This window comes from Notolabrus celidotus, chromosome 13 (genome assembly GCF_009762535.1).
Source record: "Notolabrus celidotus isolate fNotCel1 chromosome 13, fNotCel1.pri, whole genome shotgun sequence".
NCBI lineage: Eukaryota > Metazoa > Chordata > Actinopteri > Labriformes > Labridae > Notolabrus > Notolabrus celidotus.
Window position 1 is genome coordinate 35,101,538 of NC_048284.1, and position 26,295 is coordinate 35,127,832.

The 26,295-nt window shown below is 43.9% G+C and overlaps 1 protein-coding gene across 3 annotated transcripts in view; it reads left to right on the top strand.

Moving 5' to 3' along the window:
• Positions 1-26,295, top strand: part of LOC117824544 (tyrosine-protein kinase Fyn) — a 132,385-nt gene that overhangs the window by 21,990 nt on the left and 84,100 nt on the right. For all 3 annotated transcript variants that reach the window (XM_034700066.1, XM_034700067.1, XM_034700068.1), the window contains exon 3: positions 15,924-15,992. The gene's annotated coding sequence lies outside the window, so the exon portion shown is untranslated. The remainder of the gene's footprint in view (positions 1-15,923; positions 15,993-26,295) is intronic.

A 26,295-nucleotide genomic window follows, 5' to 3' on the forward strand; every position in this document is an offset into this window, starting at 1 on the left:
GTCTGCAGATTTGAAGATCTAGTGGATGATTTTTATTTATCATGGATAAGTGCTAGCGCTAATTGGCATAGCCACATAGCTACATGTTCATAGCTGTAGCTGTAGCTGTAGCTGTAGCTGTAGCTGTAGCTGTGTACCAAGACACACGTCAACATACTGACAAATAAAACAACAAGAAACACTAAATCTGTGACCAATCCTTCAGAAAAGGTCCTGCTGCCTTTCTGGCAGTGGTCGGTTTTACTCCCCACGTCTGCAGATTTGAAGATCTAGTGGATGATTTTTATTTATCATTGATAAGTGCTAGCGCTAGTTAGCATAGCCGCTTAGCTACATGTTCGTAGCTGTGTACCAAGACACACGTCTACATACTGATAAATAAAACAACAAGAAACACTAAATCTGTGACCAATGGTTCAGAAAGGTCCTGCTACAGGCGCCTCTCCGTCAGGATCAGATTCTGGATCAGATTCAGAGGGTTGAAGTAACGCTATCTCTGAGCAGCCGTGTATATTCAGCCAACATGTAAACATTAGATCAACGTGCTGGAGAGCAGAGGCACATCCACTTCCTGAGGGGGCGTGGTCAGAGAGAAAACAGAGTGTTCTGAGGAGGACTGAAGAAGAGGGTTTTTCAGGCAGACCAGAATCTGAATTCAAAGTGTTTTTTTGAGCATAAACTTTAAAGACATGTTTTGGGGACCTCTTAGACCAATATATATTGATGAAAAAAGCGTGATATGTCCCCTTTAACTTTTACTCAGGAGCAGAAATCTGACTTTACATTTAAATGAAACAACGATTTGATATTCATTGGGATAATTATCGATATCGACTTATATGAAATATTTTATCATGATAACATCATTTTCAGCACTACTTTTGATCACAATCAGACATTGCTGTTTGGTATTTTAATCCAACGTGAACATTTCTCTCAGCACCACAATGTAACATCAGATACCGGTCTCTGCTGTGAGTCCCTCAGGAGTTTCCCCCTCTCCGTGTTGTTAAGGATGGTCAGTCAGAGTGTGAATGATTCTGTCTTTTAAAGCTTTCCAGTGATTCAGAAGTGCTCACGTTTGATCTGTAAACAAACACTCTCATTTTTCCTCCTCCCTAATACTTTAATCACCTGGCAAATCCCCTCTCATGTGCTGTGGATCCAGAAAGCCGGTGCTGCTGCAGCCTAATGTGCAGTGAGGATAATTGTCCGTTTTAATCCACTCTTCCTCCTCAGCAGTGTCTGTCAGTCAGTCTCTCTGTAAAGACTCTCATCCTGCTGGCAGTCCTGACCTGTCAATCAAACCTCCTCTGTCAGGACTCAAGGGAACAGGGATGAAGCAGTTTGGATTTAATGAGTGTCGCAGCATGTCATATCTTTACCATGAACTCATGACGATGTTTGAGAAAAAGCCACAGCAGCTGACTGAATTACTACAACTGCAGTACCCTCTGTCTGCAAGGTTGCTCTAAATCTATGTAAAGGCTGTAGCCTGCAGCTGTACGCTTTGCAAATGCAGCTGTTATTGAAATGGAAAAGTGCCCTACTTACCCTTTAGGGACTGGTGCTGAAATTCACCTAAAGTGGGTGGCTGACGGAGCAACTTTATGTTTGACTGTATGAGGCACAGCGGGTCTGAACAGCGTAGGTGGACAGCAGCCGCCCACCGCCAGAGACCTGGGTTCCGTCCCCGGCAGGGGGACCTCCACATGGTGACTGCTGTGTTCATGGGTGGGCCTGTCCCTGTCACTGACACAGACAGAGTGGCTTTGTGAGGTCCCCTCTCCTCTCCTGTTGTCTTCCTCCCTGAAATCAACATGCAAGTTCTCCTGTCCTGATGTGTTTATGCATTTCAAAGCACCCTGGACCAAGGTTATTATAGTATTTCATTTTTCATTAGTTTTTATTTTGAATTCGTTTTGACTTTTTGTTTTCAATTTCAGTTTAGTTTAATTCGTTTTTAATGCTAGTTTAGTTTAGTTTTATTTATTGAAAAAGCTAAGTTTTAGTTGAGTTTTTGTTAGTTCAGTACTAGTTTGAGTCTTTTTTGTAATATGGGTTACTTTTAGTTTAGATTTATTAGTCTCAGTATTAGTTTTAGTTGAGTTTTTATTATTCTCAGTATTAGTTTTAGTTGAGTTTTATAAGTTTCAGTATTAGTTTTAGTTGAGTTTTATTAGTCTCAGTATTAGTTTTAGTTGAGTTTTATTAGTCTCAGTATTAGTTTTAGTTGAGTTTTTATTAGTCTCAGTATTAGTTTTAGTTTAGATTTATTAGTCTCAGTATTAGTTTTAGTCTTTTTGTAACATGGGTTAGTTTTCAGCGGTGAGATTCAAAAAGGTCAGTAAAGACATCGTGTAAGCTTCCTCCCTCTTGTGATGTTCCTGCGTATGTACTGACGAGCAGCTATCGGGTTGCCGGTGGAAGCAATGCATCAGTGTTTTCTGCGGCCCTCCGGTTGTCTCAGGCTCCATCATGCTGCCTGGACGGGGGTTAGCTTCTGGCAGGTAAAGTGTGGACGCTCTGCTAGCAGGTAAAGTGTGGACGCTCTGCTAGCAGGTAAAGTGTGAACGCTCTGCTAGCAAGTAAAGTGTGGACGCTCTGCTAGCAGGTAAAGTGAGGACGCACTGCTAGCAGGTAAAGTGAGGACGCTCTGCTAGCAGGTAAAATGTGAACGCTCTGCTAGCAGGTAAAGTGAGGACGCTCTGTTAGCAGATAAAGTGAGGACAAACTGCTAGCAGGTAAAGTAAGGACGCTCTGTTAGCAGATTAAGTGAGGACAAACTGCTAGCAGGTAAAGTGTGGACGGTCTGTTAGCAGGTAAAGTGAGGAAGCTCTGTTCGCAGGTGAGGACGCTCTGCTAGCAGGTAAAGTGTGGATGCTCTGCTAGCAGGTAAAGTGTGGACGCTCTGCTAGCAGGTAAAGTGTGGACGCTCTGTTAGCAGGTAAAGTGTGGACGCTCTGCTAGCAGGTAAAGTGTGGATGCTCTGCCAGCAGGTAAAGTGTGGACGCTCTGCTAGCAGGTTATGTGTGGATGCTCTGCTAGCAGGTAAAGTGTGGACGCTCTGCTAGCACGTTAAGTGTGGACGCTCTGTTAGCAGGTAAAGTGTGGACGCTCTGCTAGCAGGTAAAGTGTGGACGCTCTGCTAGCAGGTAAAGTGTGGACGCTCTGCTAGCAAGTAAAGTGAGGACGCTCTGTTAGCAGGTAAAGTGAGGACAAACTGCTAGCAGGTTAAGTGTGGACGCTCTGCTAGCAGGTAAAGTGTGGACGCTCTGTTAGCAAGTAAAGTGAGGACGCTCTGTTAGCAGGTAAAGTGAGGACGCTCTGCTAGCAGGTAAAGTGTGGACGCTCTGCTAGCAGGTAAAGTGTGGACGCTCTGCTAGCAGGTAAAGTGTGGACGCTCTGCTAGCAGGTAAAGTGTGGACGCTCTGCTAGCAGGTAAAGTGTGGACACTCTGCTAGCAGGTAAAGTGTGGACGCTCTGTTAGCAGGTAAAGTGTGGACGCTCTGTTAGCAGGTAAAGTGTGGATGCTCTGCTAGCAGGTAAAGTGTGGACGCTCTGCTAGCAGGTTAAGTGTGGACGCTCTGTTAGCAGGTAAAGTGTGGACGCTCTGCTAGCAGGTAAAGTGTGGACGCTCTGCTAGCAGGTAAAGTGTGGACGCTCTGCTAGCAAGTAAAGTGAGGACGCTCTGTTAGCAGGTAAAGTGAGGACAAACTGCTAGCAGGTTAAGTGTGGACGCTCTGCTAGCAGGTAAAGTGTGGACGCTCTGCTAGCAGGTAAAGTGTGGACGCTCTGCTAGCAGGTAAAGTGTGGACGCTCTGCTAGCAGGTATAGTGTGGACGCTCTGTTAGCAGGTAAAGTGAGGACGCTCTGCTAGCAGGTAAAGTGTGGATGCTCTGTTAGCAGGTAAAGTGTGGATGTTCTGCTAGCAGGTAAAGTGTGGACGCTCTGCTAGCAGGTAAAGTGTGGACGCTCTGCTAGCAGGTGAAGTGTGGACGCTCTGCTAGCAGGTAAAGTGTGGACGCTCTGCTAGCAGGTGAAGTGTGGACGCTCTGCTAGCAGGTAAAGTGTGGACGCTCTGTTAGCAAGTAAAGTGAGGATGCTCTGCTAGCAGGTAAAGTGTGGATGCTCCTCTAGCAGGTAAAGTGTGGATGCTCTGCTAGCAGGTAAAGTGTGGACGCTCTGCTAGCAGGTAAAGTGTGGATGCTCCTCTAGCAGGTAAAGTGTGGACGCTCTGTTAGCAGGTAAAGTGTGGATGTGTGCCTGCTTGTGTGACTGCGCCAACTGAAGTGAAACTGTCAGAAAACAAACAAGCAAAAATTCATATCCACTCAAAATACTGAGTGATGTTTGAGATAGATTGACAAAGACAGAAACTAAAGACATTTTCTCTGTATTTTTAGTTTATTTTAGTTAGTTTTGTAAACTCACAATACTACTACAGTTAGTTTTAGTTTTTTGTAATGCCTCGTTTTTATTTTTATCTCAGTTAACAGAAATGTGTTTTCACCTCTGGTTATTGTTATTGAGTTAGTTTTTGTTCACGATAAGTACCTTGCCCTGAACAACCTGTAAAACGAGAGCATAAAGAGGAGCAGGCCTCGACCTCAAACCTGGCAGCATCTTTTTCACTAGCATCCGTCTCTCAGTGTCGTCTCTCATTCAGCGTCTCTTTTGTATGCCTCTCTTTAAAAAAGTGAAGCCATGTATTCATAACTCAGTTTAGCATTCACTACAGCACTCCATGCAAGAAAGAAATCACTCTTCAGCTTCATCAAAGAGTGAGTGTAACAGAAGCTGGAAGCAGAGAGCATTTTGTACTAGCTGAAAAATAATCTACATCAAAATAATCTCCTAAATTGAGTGGGTCCCCACAGAGCCTCATGCTGAGATATCCAACTCAACAGCTGGATTTGAACACAGCTCACCTGTGTGGATTTAATTGAGGCCAAAAGTTGTGAATAATTATGCTGATGCTTTGAGTGACAGGTGAGTGCTGCTAGCTGTCTGCTAGTTTCCCCTTATCTTATAGGAGCCTCTGATATTAACCCTTCATGTTGTGTTTGAGGTGTTGGAGCCTTCTACAGCAGGGGTTCCCAAAGTGTGGTTCGGAACACCCTGGGGGGTCGCAAGACGCAAATGGGGGGTCGTGAGATGTCTTCCAGAATTAATTTTTTTAAATTATATCCATTATAGTAAAAAATATGGACAAAAATAGAATCTAAACTTGAAATAAAACCTTGAAAATATAAAGTGTAATGAGTTCTCTGTCTTTCTTTTCTCCAGATGACTCCTAAGTTTAGGGTTAGTGAACAGTTCATTATCAAAGCATCAGTAGCAGCAGGTTCATTCATAACAGCACAGGAAACACTGACTCGTTAAATCACTTTGAGGGACAGTGGGGGTCACGGGTCTTTGGCACCTATATTTTGGGGGTCCCAGGCTGAAAAGTTTGGGAACCCCTGCTCTAGAGAAACAGAAAACAGCTTGCTGTGGTTTTATAGACTTACAGATGGTCTGAGGGCTTTTACACAAACTATTTCTTTGAAGGTGTGTGCAGTCTAGTGGTGACCCCACACCTGGTTTATTTAGCTTGTTCTGTGTTTCTCTGGCATCAATGAGTGTGTGTCTGCCTGTTCTTCAGAGTCAGGGTTACTATGGCTTGCTCCTGTGATCAGGATTACACTTCTTTGAGGTAACCATAGTCTGTATAAAATACGGACGTAGTAGGGCTGAACGATTAATCAAATTCAAACCGACATCGCAATGTAATAGGATGCAATTTTCAAATCGCAAAGGCTGCGATAAAAAAAAAAAAAAAAAAAGTTTAAAGGTGACATATCATGCAAAATTGACTTTTTAATGGTTCTTTACCTGAAATATGTTTCCCTGGCATGTCTACAAACCCCCCGAGAATGAAAAGAATCCATTCTGCCCCTGTTCTGATTTCTCCACCTTTCTGTAAATGTGTGTGAAACCAGCCGTTTCAGACTTCAGTGTTTTTGTTACGTAACAACAATATCCGGTCTGTAACAGGAAGTCAGAGCTCGGAGCTTGTTCAGCCCATAGACTGTATAAAATAATACTGAATCCCCTCCTCTGTTTTTCATTCCCTGCACAAATGTGTGCTAACAAGGAGCTTAGGAGGGAGGCATGCTAGTTGTAGGCTGTCTTAATAAACACAAAGGTCGGTTTTACTCCCCACGTCTGCAGATTTGAAGATCTAGTGGATGATTTTTATTTGTCATGGATAAGTGCTAGCGCTAATTAGCATAGCCACATAGCTATATGTTCATAGCTGTAGCTGTAGCTGTAGCTGTAGCTGTAGCTGTAGCTGTGTACCAAGACACACGTCGACATACTGACAAATAAAACAACAAGAAACACTAAATCTGTGACCAATCCTTCAGAAAGGTCCTGCTGCCTTTCTGGCAGAGGTTGGTTTTACTCCCCACGTCTGCAGATTTGAAGATCTAGTGGATGATTTTTATTTATCATGGATAAGTGCTAGCGCTAGTTAGCATAGCCACATAGCTACATGTTCGTAGCTGTGTACCAAGACACACGTCGACATACTGATAAATAAAACAACAAGAAACACTAAATCTGTGACCAATCCTTCAGAAAGGTCCTGCTGCAGGCGCCTCTCCGTCAGGATCAGATTCTGGATCAGATTCAGAGGGTTGAAGTAACGTGATCTCTGAGCAGCCGTGTATATTCAGCCAACATGTAAACATTAGATCAACGTGCTGGAGAGCCGAGGCACATCCACTTCCGGAGGGGGCGTGGTCAGAGAGAAAACAGAGTGTTCTGATGAGGAATGAAGAAGAGGGTTTTTCAGGCATGCCAAAATCTGATTTCAAAGTGTTTTTTTGAGCATAAACTTTAAAGACATGTTTTGGGGACCTCTTAGACCAATATATATTGATGAAAAAAGCGTGATATGTCCCCTTTAATGTACACAGACACAACCTTACGTGACATGCATGCAGTAGGTGGCTGTAATGCATCTTTCAGCTGGTTTGCCGACGGCCAAAAATCTCAGAAGAACGAGACATGTGCGAGCGGGGATGAAGAAAACAACTTAAGCCACGCTAAGTTTGGATTTGTTGTTTTGTTGTTGACATCTTTAAAAATGACCTCAGCAGAAGAACCGATCATATTGAGGCGTACAAAATAATCAACACGCTGAATATCAACATGTGGAGCAGGCTAATAAATAATCTCTGCAGACGCAGAGTCAGTGAAGACCCAGACAACACGTGGATTTACTGCAACAGGACAACTGAACAGATTCATATTTCAGACTCACAGTGTTCAGTTTTCTGTCAACTCGTTCTTATTGAGAAAAAATTGCATGTTTACATGGTCAGGTGTCAGCCAGGAGCGCAACTGAGTCATAATCCAGCAGTGGAGAAAAAAAGTGACCTGTCACTCAGCCTCAGCTGATTCACGTCAAAACATGCTTTAAACTTAAAACACTTGTTTGGCAGAATTTTGTTAAGGCAAGGCAAGGCAGCTTTATTTGTATAGTGCATTTCATACACGAGGGCAACTCAATGTGCTTTACATTAAAACATTAAAAGCATTGGAGACATTCAGACAGGCCTAAAAGAACATAATTAAAATGACAAATATGATAAAACAGAAAAGAAAAGGAAAATTAGAAATATATTAAAAATGACATTAAAATTTTAATTTAAAGTGAGTTAAAATAAGCTAAGATAGGAAGGCAGTGGTAAATAAAAAAGTCTTAATCTTTGATTTAAAGAGGTGAGAGTTGGAGCAGACCTACAGCTTTCAGGGAGTGTGTTCCAGATATGTGGTGCATAATGACTAAACACTGCTTCACCATGTTTCGTTCTGACTCTAGGAACTGAAAGCAGACCAGTACCTGATGACCTCAGAGGTCGAGGTGGTTCATACAGTAGTAGCAGATCAGCAATGTATTTTGGGCCTAAACCATTCAGTGCTTTATAAACCATCAGCAGGATTTTAAAGTCTATTCTCTGACAGACAGGAAGCCAGTGTAGGGATCTAAGAACTGGAGTAATGTGGTCTACTTTTTTGGTCCTTGTTAGGACTCGAGCAGCAGCATTCTGTATGAGCTGCAGCCGTCTGATGGACTTTTTAGGGAGTCCTGTAAAGACCCCGTTACAGTAGTCTAGTCTGCTAAAGATAAATGCATGGACGAGTTTTTCTGCATCCTGCTGAGACATGAGTCCTTTAATCCTTAAGTAGTTAAGTAGTTGTGGTGAACACTTACAAGACTGCAAGCAAAGTATTTAGTAAGTTTACAACTGTAGTTCAAATAGATAAATAAACCCTCTTTCATATTAATGCATGTTTCATTTGCCTTTATCCTAACATAAGTCTAGTCTATGAGAAAGAACAGTTTGTGTAGAATAAATCTGATATTGTTTATTATAATACAGATTGATTTATTGCTTGTGTTTGTTGAAAAATACATGAAGAGGACCTTGAAAAAATAATCGCATATTAAATCGCAATCACAATATTAAGGAAAATAATCGCAATTAGATTATTTTCCAAAATCGTTCAGCCCTAGGACGTAGCCTCCGTGACGTCACCCATCTGTTTCTGAAGCGCTGTTTTGAGGACAAAACGTTGGCGGCAGCCATATTGCTGCTGTTCAGCGATTGTGACGTAAAGAGGCGGGCTTTGAGCCTCAATCAAGTCAGCTGTGCCTCTCATTGGAAGACTCGTAATCTCAATATCTTCGAAATTGCTGTGTTATAAAAACATTCACCCCCCGTACAGTGTGTGCCGATAGAGAAATGATCTATCCGGACTACACTGGTCTTTTGAACCAGGCTGTAAACATGTTTATTTCTGCTGTAAAGATCAGCTTTTTTGAATGGGTGTGTATGTGGTTTCTGGTACTTCCAGAGCCAGCCTCTAGTGGATCCTCGATGAACTGCAGATTTCAGCACTTCCACATTTGACTCATATCTTTATACCGGAGGTTGCCACTTGGAGGTAACCTGGTTCATCTCGATCTAGGGATGCACAAAATTGGATTTTTGCTGATATCTGATAAGCTGATAATTTCAAACTGTTTTTGCAGATACTGATATACACACACCTTTTTGTTTATTGTAAAGAACAAGTCTCCTGTCCTCCTGTTATTCCCAACAGGACGTTATATTTGTTTGGAAACAGACGTAAAAGAAGCATGAATGAATGAAGTATTCTTTTTTAAATAAAGACAGTCAGAAGTGTGTCTGCTGTCTGCTTCTGATACAAGTTGAAGCTCATTGTCAGCGAGCATCAGCTGTCAGTTTAGAAGCCGTACATATCAGCACTCTGCCCATACGTGAAGTTACTTTTATGCTATTGTCTCCCGGTGCCGATACTATGCTGATGATATCATTCATTTTGTTCATTGGTCTCTTGCTGTCTGTACCAACATGGATACGAGCAGGTTGAAAGTTCCCAGTCAGCAAGCACCACACAAAGAGTCTCATTGTGGTGTTGGCTAACTTACCATCCAGCTATTAGCATCAGACGTTGACTGTGTAAATTACCGTACTGTCATGAATATGAGACAGGTCTTTTTCCTTCAAATACTGGACATCTGAAAACAGTGGGATTGTCTTATTCTTGAGGGTTTAGAAAATGCCAGTGTTTGTTAAAGCAGCAGACAGCATAACTTATCCGTGGAGCGAATGAACCCCTCATGACTGAGGCCAGCTGTCACTCACAATCACTGCAGCGGGGGGGGGGGGGGGGGTGCAAGACGGAGAGACACTGAGACTGTCTCTAGTGAAGTGGCTCAAAAGGAGGCAGGATTATTTACCAACCGAGGCAGAGTTATGATGCTGATTTAAGATAATAGTTATCAACGCGAGACGTTAAAGAGCTGAATCTGAGCTGAAGTATGGAGTCATAGAGTGATGTCTGAAGATGGAGAGTTATTTTCAATCAATCTTTATTTGTATAGCGCCAAATCACAACAACAAACATTATCTCAAGACTCTTTACCAAACAGAGCAGGTCTAGACCACTCTATGTCAAATTATGAACAGAGACCCAACACCAAGACAGGGTAAGACTCAGTCTGACCCCACCTTAATCCACCATGAGCATTGGACCTCACAGTAATTAGCTAGTTACAGTGGTGAGGACAAACTTCCTTTAACAGGCAGAAACCTCGAGCAGGACCAGACTCATGTTAGACACACATCTGCCTCGACTGAGTTGGGTCTGGAAAGAGGGATAGAGGGGAGTAAGAGAGAGAGGGAGCGGTGATAGTGATGAGACGAGTAGTAGTAGCTGTAGCCGCTAGAGTCCAACACGTCCATATCAGCTGGAGTCTGGAACGTCCACAGCAGGAGGACGTCTACGGCAGCTCAGAGGAACCTACGAGACAAGGGAGCTCAGGGACTCCAGAAAGGTCTATGGTTAGTAACTTTAATGGGACAGGGAGAGTTAAAGTAAGTGATGAGATAGGATCCCAGTGTGTCAGTCTAAGCCTATATCAGCATAACTAAGAGCTGGTCCAAGCCTGATCCAGCTCTAACTATAAGCTTTATCAAAAAGGAAAGTTTGAAGCCTACTCATAGAGGTAGAGAGGGTGTCTGCCTCCCGGACCCTGACTGGTAGATGGGAGGTTCTACCTCCCATACTACTTTTAGAGACTGGTTTTAGGTGTCTGTGGTGATTTCATGTTGATCAGGCCTCTCCAGTCCTTCCCTTTCATCCAAATATGGTCCCTTCTGGCTCAAAAAAACATCAAGATGAAGACAGGCACAGTGGCAAAGCCAGTGATCAAGAAGCAAAAACATGAACTGATAATTGCATCACACTGGCCAAGTCCACATCCTGATACAGAAACTGGAACAGACACAGCTGTGAAGAGAGCTGGGGTGATCTGGGGGACGCTCACGTGGACGCCACATAGAAATGAAAACAAGGCCTGAACTTGGTCAGTACAGCTCAGTACACACAGTGCCGTCCTTCCTGCTCACAGTCCCTCAGTGGCAGATCAGTACAATAAGAGCCTAGTCTTCCCCGTGGATCCTGCTGGCCGGTCATGCAGCCCACTCCTCTGTCCCAGCAGAGAGCGGCAGCAGCAGAATGACTGAGCCCGTTGTGCCTCTTCTGGTCATGTGACAGCTTTGTGTGTCTGAATGACTTTACCCTGCAGCCTCTGTGCCATTATGTTTTATTGGAGGAGGGCTACTGATGAAAAGAGGGAGTCAGCTCTGCCTCTGGGGCCAGCGGCTCCACAGACACACAGCAGCGCATGCTGGGAGCCTGTCGCCATGACTCCATCCGGCGACAGAGAGGAAGGAGACCACAAAGCTTAGGCAGACATGTGGAGCAGCCAAATGGCAATTTTCTGCTGGTAAAGAAGACTTAAATCACATGTTGCAGTCACACTCTGAGGTCAGAGCAAGTATTCTGGGAAACCATTCTTTTGCAAAGACTCCAAAAATGGCTGAGCTGCAACCTGTGGCTGAAACAGCAGTCTGGAAGTATGTGTGAATGTCACTTGTATGCTCTCCCTGCATTCACAGTTGTTTTAAGGTACTGTCTGACTAGTATGGCTCTGTCCTGGGAGCTCCTCGCCCTCCCACATGCATACGTGGTATAGTTGCATCGAAAAATCGGCCACTGAAAATCTGCGGCATTTTAGTGAGGTATACTGCCGTTCAAAAGTTTGGGGTCACCCAGACAATTTTGTGTTTTCCATGAAAACTCACGCTTTTATTTATCAAATGAGTTACAAAATGAAAAATATAGTCAAGACATTGAGAATGTTAGAAATAATGATTTTTAGTTGAAATAATAATTTTGTCCTTCAAACTTTGCTTTCATCAAAGAATGCTCCCTTTGCAGCAATTACAGCATTGCAGACCTTTGGCATTCTAGCTGTTAATTTGTTGAGGGAATCTGAAGAAATGTCACCCCACGCCTCCTGAAGCACCTCCCACAAGTTGGATTGGCTTGATGGGCACTTCTTGCGTACCATACGGTCAAGCTGCTCCCACAACAGCTCAATGGGGTTGAGATCTGGTGACTACGCTGTCCACTCCATTACAGACAGAATACCAGCTGCCTGCTTCTTCCCTAAATAGTTCTTGCATAATCTGGAAGTGTGCTTTGGGTCATTGTCCTGTTGTAGGAGGAAATTGGCTCCAATCAAGCGCTGTCTACAGGGTATGGCATGGTGTTGCAAAATTGAGTGATAGCCTTCATTATTCAAAATCCCTTATATCTGGTACAAATCTCCCACTTAACCTGCACCAAAGCAGCCCCACACCATCACATTACCTCCACCATGCTTAACAGATGGTGTCAGGCACTCTTCCAGCATCTTTTCACTTGTTCTGCATCTCACAAATCTTCTTCTGTGTGATCCAAACACCTCAAACTTTGATTCGTCTGTCCATAACACTTTTTTCCAATCTTCCTCTGTCCAATGTCTGTGTTCTTTTACCCATATTAATCTTTTCCTTTTATTGGCCAGTCACAGATATGGCTTTTTCTTTTCCACTCTGTCTAGAAGGCCAGCATCCCGGAGTCACCTCTTCACTGTAGACGTTGACTCTGGCGTTTTGCGGGTACTATTTAATGAAGCTGCCAGTTCAGAACCTGTGTGGTGTCTATTTCTCAAACTAGAGACTCTACTGTACTTGTCTTCCTGTACTGTTGTGCACCGGGGCCTCCCACTTCTCTTTCTACTCTGGTTAGAGCCTGTTTGTGCTGTTCTCTGAAGGGAGTAGTACACATCGTTGTAGGAAATGTTCAGTTTCTTGGAAATTTCTCGCATGGAATATCCTTCATTTCTAAGAACAAGAATAGACTGTGGAGTTTCATATGAAAGTTCTTTTTTACTGGCCATTCTGAGAGTATAATCAAACCCACAAATGTGATGCTCCAGATACTCAACTAGCTCAAAGAAAGGCCAGTTTTACAGCTTCTCTAACCAGCAAAACCCTTTTCAGCTGTGCTAACGTAACTGCATAAGAGTTCAAGGTGTTTCTAATCATCCATTAGCTTTCTAAAGCGATTAGCAAACACAATGTACCATTAGAACACTGGAGTGATGGTTGCTGGAAATGGGCCTCTATACACCTATGTAGCTATTCCATTAAAAACCAGACGTTTGCAGCTAGAATAGTCATTTACCACATTAACAATGTATAGAGTGTATTTCTGATTCATTTAATGTTATCTTCATTGAAAAAAAAACAGTGCTTTTCTTTCAAAAATAAGGACATTTCTAAGTGACCCCAAACTTTTGAACGGTAGTACACAGTCAGAGCCATTAATTCAATGTTAGGGGAGCCCTGGGACAGTTGTAACATTTTTGACATTTCTGTCTAATAACTGGCATAGTCATTTCTTTCGGTGTTTCAGTTTTTGGCCTTGGTTTCCTCATTTTCAGTTTTCGGTGTATCCCTAATACATGGAATGACAGATCCTGGGGAGAGCACACCTCCTTTCCGTTTTATGTACATACATGAAAAGCCAAGGCAGGAAGAGCAGCAGCAAAGACCCCGAGGGCTTCAAAACAGAGCAGGAATCAGTGAGGATATATATGACCCTTGTGAAATCAGACACAGCAGGAAGGGAGGAGCTGTGGTGTTTGCAGGGGAAACAGCAAGAGTAGAACATTAGATAGCATCTGCACATCAGCATTTTCATCAGCATTAAATAGTACACTGCACACAAACGTATATAAATATCTCTTAGGTCATCTCCATAATGACTCACTTCATGCTTATCAATCTTCTGTAGAAAACATAAAATAACTGTAACCAAGTACAGGATGTCTTCACATTACCAACCCCTCCAGCAGCAGCAGCAGTTTCCTTGTTGCTGCAGAACAAACAGTTGCATCACATTCAAGACGGAGAAGCCTGCATGCACTTGCAACTTTATGTCACTGCTCTGCTCTAGCAACTGGCGAAGCCACAGAGACAGATTAAATTAGATTAGCAGGGTTGAGCCTTAAAGTCAAATCAGCGGCTAATGGCGTCTAACGTACCTGGTGGTGGGGACAGTGTGTCTTTTGTGAATCAAGGGCAGTTTGGAGGCGTGCTGCACTGTTAACCCCAGCCCTGCTGCCACACAGTGACAGAATCAGAATCAGAATCAGCTTTATTCGCCAAGTATGCTTGAACACACAAGGAATTTGACTTCAGTAAACTGTGCTCTCTTTGTACAAGGCAGAATAGGAATAAGAATAAGAACTACAATAAAAAATAAAATAAAAATATAATAACAATAACCTTAGCTATAAATACAAAGAAACAACAAATAGGCATGACTAATATGTACAGGCTAAAATAATATGATAAAGTGCAGTGGTGAGTTGCAGAGGTAGTTTTACATTATAAAAATAGAAGTTAAATAATACAAAAAATAGAAATATGGAATTCTGCTTTGAGAATTGTTGCATTGTATATTTACATGTATATTTACAGAGAGTATTTATCTGACAGGTATGACACTGTTATGGTTTAGTGTTCATCAGAGTGACAGCCTGGGGGAAGAAACTGTTCTTATGGCGGGTTGTTTTGGCGCACAGTGATCTGTAGCGCCTGCCGGAGGGGAGGAGTTTGAAGAATTTGTGTCCAGGGTGTGAGGGGTCAGCGGTGATGCTCCCTGCCCGTTTCCTGGCCCGGGACCGGTACAAGTCCTGGATGGGGGGCAGGTCGACACCAATGATTTTTTCTGCAGTCCTTATAGTCCGTTGCAGTCTGTGTTTGTCTAGTTTGGTTGCAGATCCAAACCAGACAGTGATGGAGGTACACAGAACAGACTGGATGATGGAGGTGTAGAACATGATCAGCAGCTCCTGGGGCAGGTTGAACTTCCTGAGCTGACGCAGGAAGTACATCCTCTGCTGGGCCTTTTTTCTGATCGTGTCTATGTGGGAGGTCCACCTCAGGTCCCGGGAGATAGTGGATCCCAGGAACCTGAAAGAGTCCACAGTAGACACAGTGCTGTTCAGGATGGTGAGGGGGGGGAGTGGGGGGGGGCTTCTCCTGAAGTCCACTGTCATCTCTACCGTCTTGAGCGGGTTCAGCTCCAGATGGTTCTGACTACACCAGAGAGCCAGCTGTTCCACCTCCTGTCTGTAAGCAGACTCGTCTCCGTCCTGGATGAGACCGATGACGGTGGTGTCGTCTGCGAACTTCAGGACTGTGTAACTTTGCTGTCAGTCAGAGAGCTAGCACAAACTGTGAAGTGTATGGACTGGTGTCTGCTGGAGACTTAGCTTCAACATTAAGGTCACACTCTTTTGAGTCTGTGTTCAAAACGTGTTTGTGCGTCAGGTGTCCGGACACAGTTCCAGTCTCGCTGTGAGCATCAGCTGAGTGCTGCATCGCTCAATGTCACTTTGACTCATAGGATGATTCTATGACAGGGAGGCTGATGACCTTTAGTCTTATCTTCACAACATCTCCAGGTTGAGGAGGGACATGTTGGACTTGTTGCTCTTTTTTAACCCCTTTCACTTATTTGAACAAACCTTCTGTTTCTGACATGATGTCGAGGTCATCCTGCGTGAAGACAGAATAATGTTTCTAACAGCATGCTCGCGATCTTTCAGGATTCCACTCCTCTGATTTAAAAATGTTTTGGGGGGGTTCATTTGGACCTGATTGATGAGACCACTTTGAGAGACAAGAACATGTGGGATACAGGAAGAGATTACATCCACCATATTCTCCCACCAGCTCGTGTCGTGTCACTGTCATACAGGCCAGAGAAGCAGGTCACGTTCCCTCTGCATTGTCCCAAAGCATTTTGGGGAAAAAAACTGCGGGTCCTATTTTTTTTGCACGTAATTGTGAATGACAGCAGCTGCCACTTGCAGCTGATATTCATGTTTTATGAAATGTGTGGATGAATAATTGAGCGTCTCTGTGTCCCTGCAGGGCCTTTGTTTTGGTGGCGCACAAAGCAATGTGGAGGAAATAAAAATCCTGAGACGCTGAAAACAAGAGGTACCGATCTCATTCTCACACAGACTTACACACTCTTACACTCATTTCTAACCCAACACACACAAACTCACATTATGTCCGTCGTGTTTACTTACAGCATGTAAAGGTCCTTACACAGACACTAACAGCAGCCTCATGGACACTAAAGAGGCTCATTCTGGAGGTTTCTTCTTCTTTTAATTCTCTGAATATGAGCCTCTTGCAGGCAGCAGGAGGTCATTTATGCAGCTTTTGTTTTGCTGCAGAAAGCTGAGACACTGTTGTGTTATTGTTTTAAAGTCAGCTGATGAGTCATGGCGTTACCTGCAGGGTAAAACCTGGAGACAACCAGCAGGTGATCAATCAATCAATCAATCTTTATTTGTATAGCGCCAAATCACAACAAACGTTATCTCAAGACGCTTTTACAAACAGAGCAGGTCTAGACCACTCTATGTCAAATTATGAACAGAGACCCAACACCAAGACAGGGTAAGACTCAGTCTGACCCCACCTTAATCCACCATGAGCATTGCACATCGCAGTATTTAGCTAGTTACAGTGGAGAGGAAAAACTTCCTTTAACAGGCAGAAACCTCGAGCAGAACCAGACTCATGTTAGACAGCCATCATGCCTCGACTGAGTTGGGTCTGGAAAGACAGATAGAGGGGAGTAAGAGAGAGAGGTGATAGTGATGAGACGAGTCGTAGAAGCTGTTGCCGCTGGAGTCCAGCACGTCCGTATCAGCTGGAGTCCAGATCGTCCACAGCAGGAGGACGTCTACGGCAGCTCAGAGGAATCTACGAGACAATGGAGCTCAGGGACTCCAGAAAGGTCTATGGTTAGTAACTTTGTGATCTGCTCACAAGAAGTTATTGGTGATTTTTCCTGCTGTTCAAGAGCAATAAAGAGCATGATGGCCAAAGCATAAATGACACTTAGAAAGAGGGTGTAAAGATTGACTCATTTGAAGCAGTTACTGATCTTAACGTTAAAGATCTGAGTTCACCCAGCCTCGCTACTCCGGATCGGACAGACAAGCTACAAACTGTCTGATGGCCGCGGCCTTAAAGTCGTGAACGTGTGTCTCTCCTCAGCTGCCCTATTTGATTTTAGGACTGCTTCAACGTTCAGCTAAAGATGCATGGGTTTTGGATGTATGAAGCTTTTTAAAATACTCCAGGAAATGACATCACAATAAGATGAAATAGCAATGCAGGCATCGACCACCAGGATTCAAAAGCAAGGCAAGGCAAGGCAGCTTTATTTGTATAGTGCATTTCATACACAAGGGCAACTCAATGTGCTTTACATTAAAACAATAAAGCATTGGAAACATTCAGACAAGCATAAAAGAACACAATTAAAATGACAAATATGATAAAACAGAAAAGAAAAGGAACATTAGAAATATATTAAAAATGACATTACAATTTTAATTTAAAGTGGGTTAAAATAATCTAAGATAGGAAGGCAGTGGTAAATAAAAAAGTCTTAGTCTTTGATTTTAAAGAGGTGAGAGTTGGAGCAGACCTGCAGCTTTCAGGCAGTGTGTTCCAGATATATGGAGCAGGATGACTAAACGCTGCTTCACCATGTTTCCTTCTGACTCTAGGGACTGAAAGCAGACCAGTACCTGATGACCTCAGAGGTCGAGGTGGTTCATACAGTAGCAGCAGATCAGCAATGTATTTTGGGCCTAAACCATTCAGGTCTTTATAAACCATCAGCAGGATTTTAAAGTCTATTCTCTGACAGACAGGAAGCCAGTGTAGGGATCTAAGAACTGGAGTGATGTGGTCTACTTTTTTGGTCCTTGTCTGTATGAGCTGCAGCCGTCTGATGGACTTTTTAGGGAGTCCTGTAAAGACCCCGTTACAGTAGTCTAGTCTGCTAAAGAGAAATGCATGGACGAGTTTTTCTGCATCCTGCTGAGACATGAGTCCTTTAATCCTTGATATATTCTTAAAGTGATAGTAGGCGGACTTTGTAATTGTCTTAATGTGGCTGCTGACATTAAGGTCTGAGTCTAAGACTCAGGATTATATCATGTGTCTTTAAAGATAGCAGAACAACCTCTCACACACACATTAAACCACGCACAGATACACACCAGCTGGCCACCACTAGTTGAGACCATTTACCAGAGGCCGGCCTGCTGTTTCAAACACACATGCACGCACGCACGCACACGCACACACACACACACACACATACCTGTGCACATTTAACTGTGCAGCATGCTTGCAGCCCCCTCATGAAATGAACCCGTAGCTGTAATCTGTGCAGCAGAATGCTGCTGCTGTTGTTTCAGGTCGACCCTCAGGGCAGCAGATGCATCCAGCTAAAAGTAATGCTTTCCTTTATGTCCTCATCCAGTACATGACCTGACCCAGCTGTCTGTTCCCACTGACTGCTGCCATCTTTAATCCACAGACACAGCAGCAGTTACGTCCGTCTCTGCAGGGGTTAATAACAGCTGTGTTGCTCTGCTCTGACCTGTATGTTGTACTTCTTATCCCATGCAGCAGGTTGCATGACATGAGGCTCAAACTGCAGCGAATTAAAGTTGTTTCAGTTATGTCCTAATCCCAGTGTTGGCATGCTTTTGGCCCTACTAGGTTTGAGTGGGACCCGATGGCACTGATGTCAGATTAGCTGCTGGATGCAGTGTGTGTGCTCCCCGCTTTAAGAGTCAGAACAGAACGATCCGCTGTGTCCTCAGTCCAAGAACAGAGTGTGAAAACTCTGTAAAGGAGAACTCTTTGGATCATGAGAGATGAAGCCACTTCACATTTCTGTTCTGAAGATGATCTGGAACATGAAGCACGACATTTGTGCTTTTAAAAGATCGTCTGTTTGAAGTCAGCGAAGGGTTGACTCGTACTTTGTCAGATGAGTCTCTGCACTTTAGTTTTTGCAGCTGCATCATAAGACACAGAGCCATGCAGGAGTAATGCATCAGGCTGTAACCTTTAGTGTTTGTCATTCTCAGAGTTTGTACTGGGAGCTAAATTATCTGTTCCCCAGTGACTCAACAGACGCTGAGATAAAACCCAGACATGACATCTCTTGCCTCTCTTTGTTGAGGCTTCTGTAATATTCAGCCTGCTGCTGCTTTTTAAGCTAAATACTTCTTATTCTTGTGGTGTTTTAAAAAAGCGGTGTAGAAGTGAGTTGAAACCATAGACTGTATAAAGTATGGACATAGCCTGTTTGGAGCCAATCATCAGCGGCAGCCATATTGCTGCTGTGGAGCGATTGTGACGTAAAGAGGCGGGCTTTGAGCCTCCTAGCCAACAGCTACAGTGTTCCTGTCTGTCAATCAAGTCAGCTGTGCCTCTCATTGGAAGACTGGTAATCTAAATATCTTCTAAATTGCCGCGTTAGAAAATAAATTCATCCCCCTCACAGTGTGAGCTGATTGAGAAATGATCTGTCCAGACTCCACTGGTCTTTTGAACCAGACTGTAAACATGTTTATTTCTGCTGTAAAGATCGTCTTCTTTGAATTGGTGTGTATGTGGTTTCCGGTACTTCCGGAGCCAGCCTCAAGCGGATCCTCGATGAACTGCAGTTTTCAGCACTTCCACATTGGACTCCTATTTTTAGACTGGAGGTTGCTGCTTGGTTGAAACACTGAGATCGATGTAGATAACTTTCTAATGTTCAGCTGGGAGCCAGTGCATGCAAATTAAATGTGCATATCGCTAACATTAGCCCGATGTACTGCAGGAGTATGTTCACCCACATCTTACCCTTTTCACTGGAGTATCCACAAACACCTTATCTTTTTTACCAAATCCCAAAAATCTGATGTGGAAACTTATTGTGGGAGCAGGTCGAGTACCTTGCTTCCATCTGTCAACTCCTCTGACATGGTTTGTGCTGTAGTGGAAGCCACACACTGCGGTGATGACTAGGTGGTCACTGTCACTTGTGCTGTGGCTTCTTCTTGATCTCTTCCTCGATTTATGGCAGCGTGAAGAACCACAAGCACCTAATACAAACCAGTTAGTTTCACAGCAATGACATGTGCTTATTTTTAGCACAATATCAATATTACATTTGTTATCATTCCTAGATTATGACAGCCTTTTACTACCAACAGTGATGTAAAATGTGCCACTACTTGTAGCTCCTCTAAAGCTTTGTTATCCAATCATTAACACTGAGTCTGACAAACTCTTCAAAATAAGAGTCCTCAGTTATTGTGTTGCCTAAAATGCCTTTATTATGAAGCAGTCATGGGATGTTTTTAGCTGTAGTGTATTAAGCTTGAATGAAACGGTAAAAGAAAGCAGATGTGTAAAATAACAGGGATGCAGGAGAACCATAATACTGAGAACTGAACACTCAGAGACTTATTGAGCATCCCTCTCTCTGCCCTTCTGCACAGACACCAGTTGAGAATCAGATTGCAGGCTTGTATGAGGGGGGAAGTGGTTGTCCTAGTGAGTGAATGTTTGTTTGAGCAATCTCTTTTCAATTTGTAAAACCAGGATAATATATTTGTTACTGTAACAAAAATCTGGAGGTCATATCGCCCCCCCCAGGCCTTATCATTATGTAAGGTTATGTCTGCCAGAACTAACACGGGACTTCCACCAGATCCATGTCCGGTCCGTCTCTGATCCGCTGTGCTCCGGCTCCTTGCTCTCTCGTCTATCAACACTCACCGGTTGTGTTTTCAGAACACGGCACGGAGCAGGACCTCCAGACAGCTGGAGTCATGTGACCGAGGTTTTCCTGCGGTAATCACTGAATCAAGGATTCTCCTCCTCCTCTCCTCATCCATGTTGTGTTACGTCCCGGCTCAGAGGACGCAACAAAAAACGGGAGAGGAGACGAAGTATGCAAAAGTGATTATAAATTTATTACAAAGTAAATAATAGTGCACAACGAAAACAAAACAGGAGCGCTGCGCCGTGGTGCCGCCACGGGGTGAGAGCAGAGGTGTGCCCAAACACCCACGCCGGCTGGGAGAGCTCTTTATACTGCCACATGGACCCAGGTGCAGCCCATCACCTTGATGACCCAGACCTGAAAAGACACCCACACAGACACACAGACACACCTAGTGGTGTGGAGGGGTCATCCATGTTGTCTTTCTGGTCCTCTGAAAACCTCTGACCTGTTGACTCCAGGCCTGGCTCCGCTCATCATGACTTTGGTTTGTTGTTGTAGTTAAGTGAAATACGATCTGGTGATAACACAGAGTGTTTTATTCTGAAAATTAACTGGATGTTTTCATTTTGTTTTGGTGAAACCTGACTTCCTGTCCCGCTCCATCTGCTCTGTTGAGATTGATGCGTCCTGCTCCGGCATTCGGCACAAATAGAAGTAGGGCCCTATGAAATCTGTTTTATTATTTTCCAAATTCCGTTTTTTTCCATTTTAATTATTTAGAATTCTGTTTTTTTACCCTTTATACTTATTATAGCGCTATATAGTGTGTGCTTTTTGTGTCAGTGAATAAAATGTCCGTGGATGAAATGCAAAAATCCTTGCATTTATGTTTGTAACATGGCTTCAAGTAAAAGAAATAACTGAATGTAATTCAGTGTTTTTTCTCTGTTTTGGCTTTAGGATGACAAGTGGTCATCACACGTATTTTTAGGTTTCCAGTCAACAGTATGATGACAGAATTTATTAAAAAAAAGCATGTCACCTACACATTGATAAACTTGTTACAAAGTTGAAGCTGAAATTGGGCTTCTCTTTTTTAGAAATAAATCATGTTTTTCACTGAATGTCAGAAAACACCTTGTCACCACAACTTTTTTACCCTTGTTGGACTATGGAGAGCTGCTTTTTATGAATGCTCCTGCTCAGTTTTTAAAGAAATTAGATCCTGTGTATCACTGTGCTTTGCGTTTTATTACTGGTTGCAGCTATCATGTACATCACTGTTCCTTACACTGTCCGTCTTTGTCCGGTCGTAGACTCTCTCACTGGCTGATCTTTATTTATAAATGTATTCTCAGACTTCTCCCTACTCATTTGTGTGTACACGTGTAGAAACCTCAGCCGATATGGCCTGCGCTCTCAGGACATCATACAGTCACAGGTCCAGAGAGTCAGAACTGAACCGGGCAAAAAGGCTTTTAAATTTTCAGCCCCGTTTACCTGGAATGATGTGCAGAAGGACCTGAAACTGACACATCTTGTAACTCAGGGGGAATTGAAGTCACTCGTAAAAGACAGAGAAACAAGCTCCATTAGATCCTGTGATTGCACTGTGTAATCATGTAACCATGTGAAACTGTGACCGTATTCTATTTGTGTTGTTTTGTGTGCTTGTATGTTGTAACTTATTTTGTGCTGCCGTCTTGGCCAGGTCACTTTTGAAAAAGAGGTTTTAAATCTCAATGAGTCTCTTACCTGGTTAAAGAAAGAAAGAAAAGAAGATGTCACCTGACACAGAAGTCCTATGGGAACTGTTCAGCTCTGTATTTTGGAGTAAGAGATGAGTTTGGTAGTTTTTTTGCAGACTTGGCTGGTGTTTCTGGTGGCTCCTTCGACATATTGTTTATTTCGGCAGGGGGCGTTGAATGTTTGTGAGGAGATGCACGGATGGTGCCACGAATGAGTAGTCCCCGGAAACATTTCCCCTCTCCTCACGATGACAGCATTTCAGTCACATTATGTCAATTTACGTGATATTCCGCGCTTAACAGTAGATTTCGTTTCGTACTCTGCAACCGGAATGCAAAGGAGTGGATCAAGTGGAAGTTAACACATTGACTTGAATGGAAACCCCTATTCAAGGGGCGGGTTTTATACGGGGGGGGGGGCGGCGGATTGTGATGCAGTAGTGCACTGCGGCTCTCCCCCCTCTCTCCTGCCTCCCTTCCTGCCCCCCCTATTTTAATCCACCTCACTAGCAAACATACATACAACAAAAAAACAAACAAAACAAAATTCAAATCATAGCACACACACACAGATCAGGTTTGGCGGGGCCTTAGTGTTTGGCTCGGCCCTACTCGTTGGGGGTCCATCGGGGCTAGGTGGGTGGCTGGTGTCCCTGTCACCCTCCGTCCCCCTGCTGCCCCCTCCCCTGTGGGGGCCTGGTCCGCGGCTGCCCTCGGGGCCGGGTTTCCCGGGGTTCCCTCGCGGTCCTCTTGGGGGGGTGGGGGGGTGCGCAGCTGGGGGGGTGTTACTACGGCAGCCATTGGGGTGTCCCTCCATGCCCCCGCGGCCTGGTCCATCAGTCGCACATTTTTTTGGCATCATGGTGAGATGGTCCCTCTCCATCTAAGTGTCTTAGGTCTCTCTCTCCTTCTCTCTCCCTGTCCCTTTGTATATCCTGATGTAATCTTTCTTTTACTTTCTCTTATTTATATATTTTTAGTCCACCTAGGTGTGCACGCCCTCTTTTACAGAACATGATATTAGCTGTCAATAAAAGATAGGCCAGAGTTCTAAGAGGGATGGTGATGGTCTCATGCACACAGTCACAAGCACAGAAGAAAAAGGTTTTCTTTCTTTTCTTTTGCTGCAAGAATAAATTGCATTAATATTTGACAGTTTGTGACAAACATGACACAAACCAGAAATATATATGCAGACAAGAGAAAAAGAAAAATAGAAAGAAGAAAAAGAAAAAAAAAAAGAAAAAAAAAAAAAGAAAAGAAACCTATTCAAGTCAATTTAAAAACAGATCAGAGAGGAACCGGACATGGATCTGATGGAATCTGGCTCTTGTAAGTGTTCTACACGTTAGCTGTTTGTTTGCTTAACATACTTCGTAGCCTGTTTTGAAGCCAAGTAGATTTTCATGAGTGATCAAGTCAAAGGTTCTGGATCTTCCTTCAGTTTGAGCAGACAGTCGGACAACCTGAAGTCAGCCTCTGTACAAAGGAGACACTTTGTAAAAACTCTGCCAAGATACTGACAAAGAGCTATCAATGGAAGGGATGGCGGAGTTCATCATGCGTTAGTGGAAACAAGCTGAACGAGGAAATCTTCCAGGAAACCAGAGTCAGCTGAATATCCAACATTCATAGCAAGTGTGTTCATTATGCCGGCTCAGTCATGGCTGTGATAATGGCTCCTTTATTATGTGTGCTCCACTTTCCTATTCTGTGTGCCTCGTCTCTCTGAGAAGGAGCCAGCGGAGCAGGGCTTGATGTGGAGGGGAATCACACTTCAGCTCGTGACTCAGCTTTTTTTATTCCGGGGAGGTGCTTCTTCTCGGCGTTGAGTTGGTTATGACACGGACATGGAAGACATGTCACAGAAGAAGAAGCTCTGCAGGGATAGCATATCAAGAGCAGTCTCACTGGGGGGATGTCGAGCAGATGTGTGTGTTAGTGTGTGTGAGAGAGAGAGTGTGAGAGTGTGTGTGCGCTTCAGTGCGCTGCCTGGGTGGGTGGTATTGTAGGCTGGTGAGAAACTGAAAATGAGTCACTGATTCCGATCATTTTCCATGCCTCCACCTTGCTCTGAGAGTCGGTGCATCGTGCAGGAAGAAGAGTGAAACATCACAATGGTGACTACCCTCACATTATACCAGACACAGAGACGCAGAGCCACAATTACATGCAGCCAGAAGGCATCCTTCTGCTGGTGTTTGCTCCTGCCCCCTGCCTGATCCAAAGCCCAGTGTTAGCAGGAGCTTGGTAAAAAAAAACAGATGTGCAGACTGGATCCTGAGAAAGCATGTTGATAAGTGTAATCATCTTTGGATAAGTCAAGTGGAACATCAAAAACAAACCAGAAAGCAGCCTGTCAGTCTGCAGTTTGTAGCTTGTTGGGCCTAAAACATTTATTTACATCCAAATAACTTCCTTCATTGTTTCCTTCATTCAGTTTGCACCATTTTTCCTTTTGAACCACATCTCTAGATTTAAAGCTGAGGTTGGTACCACCACATTTGTAATGTATGAAGAATGCAGAACATACTAAATATATATGATGTTAAATTTCAACACTGATCTGTATGGAAAAACACATGAGTGTATTTTCTGCCACATCCCACTCCCTCACCTCCCACCGGCTTGTTACCTACACGGTAATGACTGCTTTGTGTGGGCCTCTGAAATGTCAGCCCTCAGACTGACGCTCTGCTGTGGTCACCAGTTTGCCTGATGGTTGGAAGATGCAGTGGGTAGAAGCGGTGCAGCTAATGAACCTAGTTAAGCTTTGCTCCATTTTATGGACACATCTTGTGGCTGTTTTATCCTTCAGCTAATGAAGTGATGTGTGAAGTATAACCTCCTTTAGCCTCAGCTCACACAGGATGCCGTCTGCATGTGGGCTCTATATGTGCACTGAGAGTCTTCAGAAACTTCAGTCTGACAGGTTACGAGCATCCAGCGTCCCCCAAGCTCTCACTTTGGCCATTTGATGTCTGTTTAACATCCTGCTTTACAGAGAGAGCACTTTGTCTCTGACCGTCAGATCCACTCATGTCAGAGTGTAGCGCTCTCATTCTCACCCTCACTACTCGGTCTCAGTGCTGAGAAAGCAGAGACGTCTGCGAGTTAGCAGCAGCCACTGTGTTAGGACCCACTGAGAGACGTCAGCTGTGGGAAACATCAAAGTGTCGCTGTGGAACGTTGCATCCTGGGAACTTCAGTCAACACCTCTCACTCTGTCCCTGCAGCTAACCGCAGCACTGCTCCGAGCTGCAAGAGCCAGATCCATCATCTCTGAGTGTCTACTGGACTATCCATGGCAGCGTGCATGTGAATAACAACACGGTATTATCATGTAATATACAGATACACATGAGAATGATTTATTGATAGTGTCCAGATACATGAAGGCCCTCTTTTACCTCCATCGCACACACACTGCTGGTAACTCAGAGGTGCATGCTTGTTGGTGTCGTTTAAAAGTTTTAAATCTGCAGGATGTGAACATCCTGACCCAGAGGGCTCTGAGAGTCAGTGAGCTGAAGGACTGAAACAAGGGTCATCAACATAGAGGGACTAAACTAAGCCTCAAGTTGGAGTCAAGCTTGGGGTACCAGTGTTCAAGTCTCAGTCGAGTCCAAGGCATCAAGGCAAAGTCAAGTCCCTGTTTACTTTACCTGGATGGTCCGAAAGAGGAGACTGTCTGAACCTGGTCTGACTGTGTGAAACTGGTCTGACTGTGTGAACCTGGACTGACTGTGAACCTGGACTGACTGTGAACCTGGACTGACTGTGTGAACCTGGACTGGCTGTGTGAACCTGGACTGACTGTGAACCTGGACTGACTGTGTGAAACTGGTCTGACTGTGTGAACCTGGACTGACTGTGAACCTGGACTGACTGTGAACCAGGATGACTGTTTGAACCTGGACTGACTGTGTGAACCTGGACTGACTGT